Here is a 9,364-nt window from a genome sequence, read left to right as displayed (position 1 = left end):
CTTGAGTCATGTCAAAACAAATTAGCTGTGATGCTAAAATTGTTTCCTGTTGGGTTTAACGAAGTTAACGAGATAAGTAAATATGAAAAACAACACCAGGGAGCAAGGACTAATTTAATCCCAAACATGGGGGACTTTCAGATACAGATACTAGAACTTAGGGATTTGTATTTGTCCCATTCCATGTGTATGTTTCAATATGCCCTTCAAGGTTTCTCTCGGGGTGAGCGCCTTGTGCTATTATGAGTCTCTTGAAATTTATTTAGAAATCTGTGACTCCAGCATTGGGGTATTTTTCATACTGCTTCTACATTGAAAGTAGTACCTCCAACACACTGATCGATTATAACTGAAGGAAAAGTTGAAGCTGTTACTTAAATGGCTTTTGGAGATTGAGTGTTTCTCTCATTTAGCCAAGTTTTCTTTGTCTCAATGAGTATAGATACTTAAGAGTTGACAGAAAAGTAAGAGATTTAGTCCCTTCCCCTAGCAACTTAGGATCCAAAACAATGAGATTCTCCAAAGACAGCTTGATTACTATTTCCAATCATGAGTTCCTTAGCTTATGTATCAACTGCCTTAAAGATGTAGCAAAGCACACAGGCCTGGAAATCAATGTTTTCCACTCGCAACTCTTCCACTATTCCTGAACCACCTTGTCTCCCTGGCCCTCACTTTCCCATCTGAAAAACAAGGGGGCAGCATCTTTGATAATAAATATCACTCACTGAGCTTTTAGTAAGTGCAAGCCCAGCTAAGAACATCACACACATCATCTGTTCTATACTGACGATCCCATACAGGGATGGAACTGAGAAAAGTTCACTAACTTTGCAAAAGAACTCAGCACGCAGCGATTAAGTCAGCATCCAAAGCAGATCAACTCAAGTCCAAGGGTCACACCTGCTTCCCAAGTCTCGGGATTGGCCACTGTCACTTGTGAAGAAGAGAGGAAGCCTTGAGAGGCAGAGGGTGTGATGGTTCAGTGGATATAAATACAGAAGAGAGTGGGAGCAACGGGAAGACTTTGGCATTCTGCTTTGCACACAGTGATTGCGTTGTGCTGGCAGAGTCCCACAGGCAAGTCGGCAGTTAGACTAGACAAGGGACAAAGGTTGGAGTAGGAGATAACTCAATCTCTAGGAGCCAGAGAGGGGCATACGGGGTGAGTAGGAGACCCTCGCTTCTGAGGCAAAGTTAAGTGGGAGTCGCAGGAGGGGGTGGCTCCCAGTGTAGCACCATTCTCCCTGAAGCCACAAGGCTTGAGAGGAGATAAAGAAGCCACTGGTGGGGCCAGCACTGTGGCATGGTGGGCTAAGCTGATGCCTGCAGCACTGACTTCCCATATGGATTTCGGTTTGAGTCTTGGATGCTCCACACTGGATCCAGCTCCCTGCTAATGCTTGGGCCCCTGCACCCATGTGGGAGACGCAGAAGAAGTTCCTGGCTTGTGGCTTCACCCTGACCTGGCCCCAGCTGTTACAGCCATTTGGAGAGTGAATCAGCCAATGGAAGACTGACTCTCTCTCCCTCTCTCCATCTCACTGTGACACTGCCGCTCAAATAAATAAAATAAATCTTCTTTTAAAAAAAGAGGCAGAGTCACAGGTTTTTCCATCTGCTGGTTCACTCTCCAAATGGCCACAATGGCCGGAGCTGGGGCAATCCAAAGCCAGGAGCCGGTAGCTGCTTCTGGGTCTCCATGTGGGTGCAGGGGCTCAAGGACTTGGCCACCTTCTGCTTTCCCAGGCCGTCAGCAGGAAGCTGGATCAGAAGAGGAGAATCTGGCACTTCAACTGGTACCCACATGGGATGCTGGCATCACAGGCAGAATCTTAACCTGTTACACCACAGTGCTGGCCCCTCAAATACATCCTAAAAAAAATAAAAAATTTAAAAAAGCCACTGGAATGAACTATTTGGAGTCACTGGCTATCCTCGGTGGACAGCTGCAGAGTGCCACGGATAAAATCCTGAACCCAGTGAGTTAAACGTGGGGACAGGACAGGAGGCAGAAAGCTTCTGTGCTCGTCTTCCTAGGAATCTGAGGCCATCAGACAAGAAGAGAAATGGAGGCACAGAACGAATGAAATGGTGAGAAAAGACTGCTTTCTGCATGAGACAGATGGGGCGGTTTTTTCAGACTGCAAGAAGGATTCCGCAAAGACCAGAGGATAGCTAGGGAGGTGCACTCCTGTCGTGTGTTAGGGAGGCCACCAATAAGGGCTCCAGCCAGAAGCTACTCCTGAACCCTGTACCCCGGGCCAGGCCTCTGGGGCCCCTGAGCCCTGCAGGCTTTGTTTCTGGTCTTCTTCAGAGAGCTTCTTCACACTTCTCCAGAGAACCATAAAATATTACAGTCTTCCAGACCGGGAAAAACCTTAGCTATCAAAACTCACCCCATCTTATTTAGCTAAGTGAACTGAGGCTCCAAGTGATGAACCTCCCCAGCATCACAAGATTAGTTGGTGACACAACCAAGATCCCTACGGGTGATCTGAGATCAGAAATTCTCCCTTCATGCCACTTACTTCCACGTGTGCAAAACATGTCTCCAGTTGCTTTCTTGTTTATTTATTTATTTATTTGACAGATAGAGTTAGACAGTGAGAGTGAGAGAAAGGTCTTCCTTCCGTTGGTTCACCCCCCAAATGGGCGCTACGGCTGGAACTATGCCAATCCGAAGCCAGGAGCCAGGTGCCTCCTCCTGGTCTCCCATGCGGGTGCAGGGCCCAAGCACTTGGGCCATCCTCCACTGCCTTCCCGGGCCATAGCAGAGAGCTGGACTGGAAGAGGAGCACCCGGGACTAGAGCCCATGTGGGATGCCGGCACTGCAGGCAGAGGATCAACCAAGTGAGCCATGGTGCCGGCCCCTCCAGTTGCTTTCAAATAATCAATGCAACCAGGCTTTGTGAGACAGGAAAAAGGAAAGGTTGTCTTAAGCCAATCTGACTTCATGAGTTTAATATTTTCATCGTACATATGAATTTTTAAAAATTTTTTATAAAAGGAATGAATTTCATGTATTTCATATATACAATTTTAAGAACATAATAATACTTCCCATCCTGTTCTCCTTCCCTCCCTTAGTCCCACTATCCTTCTTCCTTCCTAATTATTCTTCTAATTTTTGAAAAAGTATACTTTCAATCTGCTTTATAGTAACAAGCTCAGTCCTCCACTAAGTAAAGAATTCAACAAGTAGTAAGTAGAAAAGCCACTGTTCTTTTTTTTTTTTTTTTTTGACAGGCAGAGTGGATAGTGAGAGAGAGAGAGACAGAGAGAAAGGTCTTCCTTTGCCACTGTTCTTCAAAGTATAGACAAGGGCTATAAATAATAATCAAATCTCAAAACGTCAATTTCATGTATATTATATCTTTTTGTACTCTATTAGTTACCATGAATCAGAGAAAATAAACGATATTTGTCTCTTGGGGATTGGCTTATTGCACTAAGCATGATGTTCTCCAATTGCATCCACCTTGCTGGGAAAAACAGGATTTCATTCTTTTTTATGACTGAGTAGGATGCTGTGCAGTAGTATTTCCTTATCCAGTCATTAGTTGATAGAAATTTGACTTGATTCCATATCTTAGCTATTGTGAGTTGAGCTGCTACAAACATGGGGATACAGATAACTCTTACATATGCTGATTTCATTTCCCTTGGGTAAATTCCCAGAAGTGGGATGGCTGGGTCATATGGTAGGTCTGTATTCAGATTTCTGAGGAATCTCCATACTGCCTTCCATAATGGTTGTACCAGTTTCCATTCTCACCAACAGTGGATTAGGTACCTTTTCCCCCACATCCTTGCTACCATTTATTGTTTTGCAATTTCTGTATGTGAACCATCCTAACTTGGGTGAGGTGAAACCTCATTGTGATTTTTATTTGTATTTCCCTGATGCCTAGTGATCCTGAGCATCTTCTCATGTGTCTGTTGGCCATTTGTAGTTCATCCTTTGAAAAATGCCTCTTCATGTCCTCAGCCCATTTCTCAACTGGATAGTTCGTTGTTGAGTTTATTGCATTCCTTATATATTCTGGAAATGAATCCCTTATGAGATGTATAGTTTGCAAATATTTTCTCCCATTCTGTCAGTTGATTCTGTTGAGTGTTTCCTTTGCTGTGCAGAAGCTTCTCAGCTTGATATAATCCCATTTGTATATTTTTGCTTTTATTGACTGTGCTTCTGAGGTCTTTTCCAAGAAGACTTTTCTTATGCCAATGTCTTGCAATGTTTTGGCAATGTTTTCCTCTGGTAATTTCATGGTTTCGTGTCTTAGGATTAGATCCTTGATCCATTGTGAGTTGATTTTTGTATAGGGTATAAGGTAGGGGTTACCCACGAAGTTTAACCACCTCACTAAAACAGCCTCATATTTTGATTTCTTGTCGACTGCCGTGGATCTAAAGCCACAGTGACAAGTTTATTGAATGAAAGAGCTAATTGATGAAAAAATTAATTGGGGCCAGATCCATGCAGGACTAACTACATCAATGAGAAATCTAGACAGGACTAACCGGATTATTTTTGCCTCGCCATCCCTGGGTTTCCTTTATATCAGTAACAATACCAGTCTTCAGCGGCCCACCCACACGCATGGCAACAGTCTGGGCGTGGTCACTGGCTGGAGCTTCCCCTACATTTCCCACCCTCTCCTGCCTGGTCTGCTCACCCACCTCCCAGACACCACAAATCCTGGATCTTCCATGTTTTCCTAATCGTTGCCTTGAGCCAGTATGAATGGCACTGTTGATCAAAAGTGTTCTCCTCTCCCAAATCCCACAGCTCCCTGACACCACAGGCTTTCCATGGAACCTGTCCTGCAAAACCTCAAGCTGAACAGCACACTGGAACCTGCCTTGTCAGCTCTTTCGACCCAGCCCCGGGGACCATCACAGCAAGGTGGTTCCCACGGTCAGTCTGTCCTGCAGCCCTTGGTCCTGCAGCATGACCACTGCCTCGCCTTCTCCGGGCCCCGGCTCAGCCTCCATGTGCGCTCTCACTCCTTCTCCTGCGTCGCACATGGCCTCCGAGCACGCCAAGAGCATCAGATCATCAGGAAGGACCACCTGCGACTTCCTGCCCACTTCGCTGTGAACATTTTCAGCTCCACACTCAGCCTTTTGTCTTCTTCCCTCGTTTGTACAGCTGAGATCTCTCTTGGTGTCTGGAGCTGACCTCTGCCTTGAACCACTTCCCTTTCTTTCCACTGACCTCTGCTGTACTCCAAGCCTCTTTTTTTTTTTCTTCCTGGCTGCTTTCCCCCAGCTTGAAACGAGGAGGGAGCTTCTCTAGCCCTGAAACACTCACCTCCGGAGGGTGCTCCTCCCCTTCTCACCCAAGCTTCTCGAAAATGCAGCCTATGGGGCCAATGGTGTGTCACGGGGTGAAACCACTGCTTATGATGCCAGCATCCTATAGAAGAGGGCTGGTCTGAGCCCCAGCTGCTCCACTTTCGATCCAACTTCCTGTTAAAGTGCCTGGGGAAGGAGCTTGAAGATGGCCCAAGTACCTGGGCCCCTGCCACCCATGCAGGAGACCAGACTGGAGTTCCTGATTCCTGGTCCATCTCTGGCTATTGCAGCCATTTGGAAATGAATCCGTTAGATGGAATATTTCTCTCTGTTACTCTGCCTTTTAAACAAATAAGTACCTAAAACAAATAACTTCTTAAATGCAGCCTATATTCATTGTAACTTCCTTGTTGCCCACCCTCCCATTGCTGCGGTCTGGCTGCCCTTCTCCATCCTCTGTTGAAAGTGGTCTCCATGCCACAGTTGACCTGCCTTCTGCCAACCTACAGGACACTTCCCCCACCCCACCTCACCAGCACCCCTGCCTTGTCTCCACTGATGACGACTCACTCCTGCTCAAAACTCCCCACTTTCATGGTTTGTCTTCCTTTTGTTCTCTTGTTTATCCAAAACAACATGCATTGGAACCTGCTACGTGCCCAGATGCAGCAGACATGGTGGCAGGCTGCACGGGGCGTTCCATCCAGTGGGAGAGACAAACAACAAATGGCAAGCACACACACACACATAGCCGGTTCCCAGTACCCGTCACCATAGGCGTGGATCCACCACCCCTAGAGGAAAGACAGGCCTCTGGTCACAGCGTGTTCATCAAGCGCTCAGCACATGACCTTGCTTCTGTGTGTTTGTCTGTAAGGCACCTGCTGTTGTATGCATTCCTCACAAGTCATCAATTGTGTGCACTGTATCTTTATAATAACATTTTAGCTGAGATGAATTTAACATTTTCCTAACCCTGGGTCACAAGTTCCCCCAATTTCAGAGTCTCTGCTCATTCAAACCATCTCCTCCGCTGCTTTCCATAGAGAGAGATGCCTGGCTAGGCAGGCGGGGGCCAGGGGGCTCCTCTCCACCACGTGGGGATAAGAAAATTCAAGCCACCAGCTTCTGAGAGGGACACTGATGTCAGGTGCCCATCTTACCATCAAGCTTTTTCCGTGCTGTTGTAACTGATCTAGGTAGCGAGAATTCTATGCGTCTCGGGGGAAAGTTTCCCGTGTTTTCTGCTGAGTCTCGATTGGAACTCTCAGCCAATGAACTGAAGGAAAACGTCCCTTTACAGGCCTGATGACGGCCTGGAAAACCCTAGGCGGGCAGCCTTCAAAGCGGCTCTCTCTTTGAGGGACTTCTCTCAGCGCTACTGGGAGCTTTTTTCTTTCACTTTGTGCTTTCTTTAGGGATCCCTCCTAGCGATGTGGATTTTTTTTCTCTTTCACTTTTGTTTATCTTAAATAAACCACTTCTGCTTTACACACCCTTCCTCGTTTGTGCTGTTTATTTTTCATGAACACAAGACACGAACCCAGCAGAGAGGTAAACAGCACAGTAAGAATTGCAAAACCCTGCAATGTTTTCTCATCTTGCTTCAGCATTCGGGACCAGTGGCCTTAGAATGATGCTTTCGTTAATTGGTGGGATATTTATCTCTCTCTCTCTCTCTTTCTCTCTTTCTCTCTTTCTCTCTTTCTCCCTCCCCCCTCCCTCCCTCCCTCCCCCCCCCACACAGACATGGTATCTTTCAAGTCAAGTCTGATTATCAGAGCTTGTGCCTCATTTCCATCCTACAAATTATCTTTTTTTTATTTCACTTTAACTGTAGTCACCATTTATTATCTGACCAGATTACAAAAATACCACCGGAGACACCTTAGTTCGTCCTTCTAATAGGTCTGCCGATCGGTCTTCCCTGTTGCCTGCATCTCCACCGTCTACAAAATGGGTGATCTTTGTCTGCATCCCTCCTCGGGGAGAAGATAACTTGAAGGGCCACAGGAAGTTGACTGTTTCCTTGAGGCGTTTCCCGGCAGTATAGACTTTGTGAATCCAATCCTCCATGCAGATGATACTGGATTTACCAAGAGAACGGGCAGTCAGAGGGCTATCAGTCAAACCAGTTCGCTTCTTATTGACTTGCCACAGCCACACTTGTAAATTAGTTCATTTACTGACTTCAGATTTGGGTGCCCGCGGGCGATATATGGTTCCGCAGTCCTCAGCATGCTAACCGAAGCCTTGCTGAGCTTACCAAGGGCGCCACTGAAGATCCGGCGAAGGCGAGGAAGCTGCGACACTTTTCAGGCTCTGGGGTTCACACCACTGATACCTCTGATCCTGCGGACGCATGCCAACTTGGGTTCTGCAGGCTCATGGAAGTCGCCAGCTCCTCGTGCCAGCCTCGCCATCCGTGTGTCAGTGCTGTGCGTCCGCCTGTGTTCCCTGCGAGAGCGCTTGGCTGTTTCACACATTACCTTCCTCCTCGCCTTTCCAAGCATCTTTCGGGCAAACTTCTTCCTCAGGCACTTGATCTTTAGCTCTGCGACATTCCTCCGCTTTTTCTTAAGGGTTTCTGGTACAGCAGGAACCTTCTTCTCTCCGGCACCCTCCCTGGCTCCAGTCCCCTACAAATCATCTTGCCCCATTTGTTTCTGCATCTTCAATGAGAATTTCTAGAACGCTGTGCTCACACCTCAGGCTGACACATCAGCTGTTCCAGAGGCGGATGTGAAGAGCGCTGTGGAGCCAGTGAGGGGCAGAAGTGGACGTGAGAGTGAGCCCCAGGATCAGACAGGCCTGCGGTAGAGAGTGATTGTGAGCGAAGACCTCCCCTTGGGCACTCAATTCCTGAGCCTCAGTTTGCTTATCCATGCAATGGGAGCAAAGGCATCTCTGAAGAATACTGTAGCGATCAAATGCCTCTTGCAGTCAGGGCTTAATGAATGCCACTTTTCCTCCCTCTAGACTTTTCAAGGGGGGAGGAAGAGACAGTACCATCATGTGGAAGACAGGGCTGCAAGGGAAGAAGGAAGGAAGCAGGTGAGAGAAACACGTAGGCAGGAAGAGCAAAGGGGGTGTTCCCACGCGAGCCACCATCCCTCCGCTCCTCATCCAGACTCAGCTGACACTGCAGGGGGAGGCCCGGGGCAGCCCTTGTCATGGGTCCTGGGCCTTGGGCCAAGCAGAAGGAGCCTCTACGAAGCGTGTTCCCAGGGCTGGGCTGCTGAACACAGAGTGTGGAGACCGCGAGGGCCAAGGAGAACTGGAAGTGGGGAGACCGACGCTCGGGCTTTGCTGCCAGGTGCGTCTGGATCCCACTGCTCTGAACAGAGGGACCTGGATTTAACCAGAACTGGGTGTGCCCCCTCCCACGGTAGCCCCTGAACTCACGGTGACAGGGGCCAACGCGGATGTCCCCTGCAGTCCCCGCTCTGCAGGGGTCCACAGCCTGGACCTCAGAACCCAGGGTTCAGGAAGGGGCACAAGCCCAGAGTCTCCTTCCCCTCCGCAGCTGCCCAAGGGCGAGCTGGGGTCCTCACGCCACCTCCTCCCAGGCACCTCCCTGCCCTCTTCCCCTGCGCTCCGAAGGGCAGACCCCGACCCTCCTCACCACATTCCTGCCTCTCTCGGTTTCATTCCCATTCATTCTTCACCCTTCCCCCCCCCCCCCCTTTCTGCCAAATTCCTCTTCCTGATGAGTCAGGGATTAAAAACGCACAGCCTCCTTGCTGAATGAATAGTATTTGTCCACAGTGACACTGGCCAAGGGGCGAACTGCCCGTGCTGCGTGGAGGGAGACGTGAGCACACGGCGTGGGCATTGTCTGTCCCGGACTGGCTGTGTGGGCACCACACGTGTGTCTGTGGCCTTGCTTTGACTGTGTCCCAACAGTCCAGGTGGACTCACACACAAGGGAAGAGGTAAAGGAACAAAGGAGGAAGTGGCTGGGGGGAGCCCCTGTGTGCTGGTTTGACATAAGCCTCCCATCAAGGGTTGGGAAGGCTAGCATGTGGGCTCTCATCCCTTGGGAGCGGAAGTCTGTGG

General features: G+C 48.7%; 1 pseudogene; it reads right to left on the bottom strand.

Moving 5' to 3' along the window:
* Positions 1–4,903: 4,903 nt before the first annotated feature.
* LOC133774282 (large ribosomal subunit protein uL30-like) lies at positions 4,904–7,923 on the bottom strand (annotated as a pseudogene).
* Between the last annotated feature and the right edge of the window lie 1,441 nt (positions 7,924–9,364).

The sequence above is a fragment of the Lepus europaeus genome, chromosome 15, assembly GCF_033115175.1.
Source record: "Lepus europaeus isolate LE1 chromosome 15, mLepTim1.pri, whole genome shotgun sequence".
Lineage (NCBI taxonomy): Eukaryota > Metazoa > Chordata > Mammalia > Lagomorpha > Leporidae > Lepus > Lepus europaeus.
Note: the sequence above shows the minus strand (reverse complement) of the source record. Positions and strands in the feature narration are given on the sequence as shown.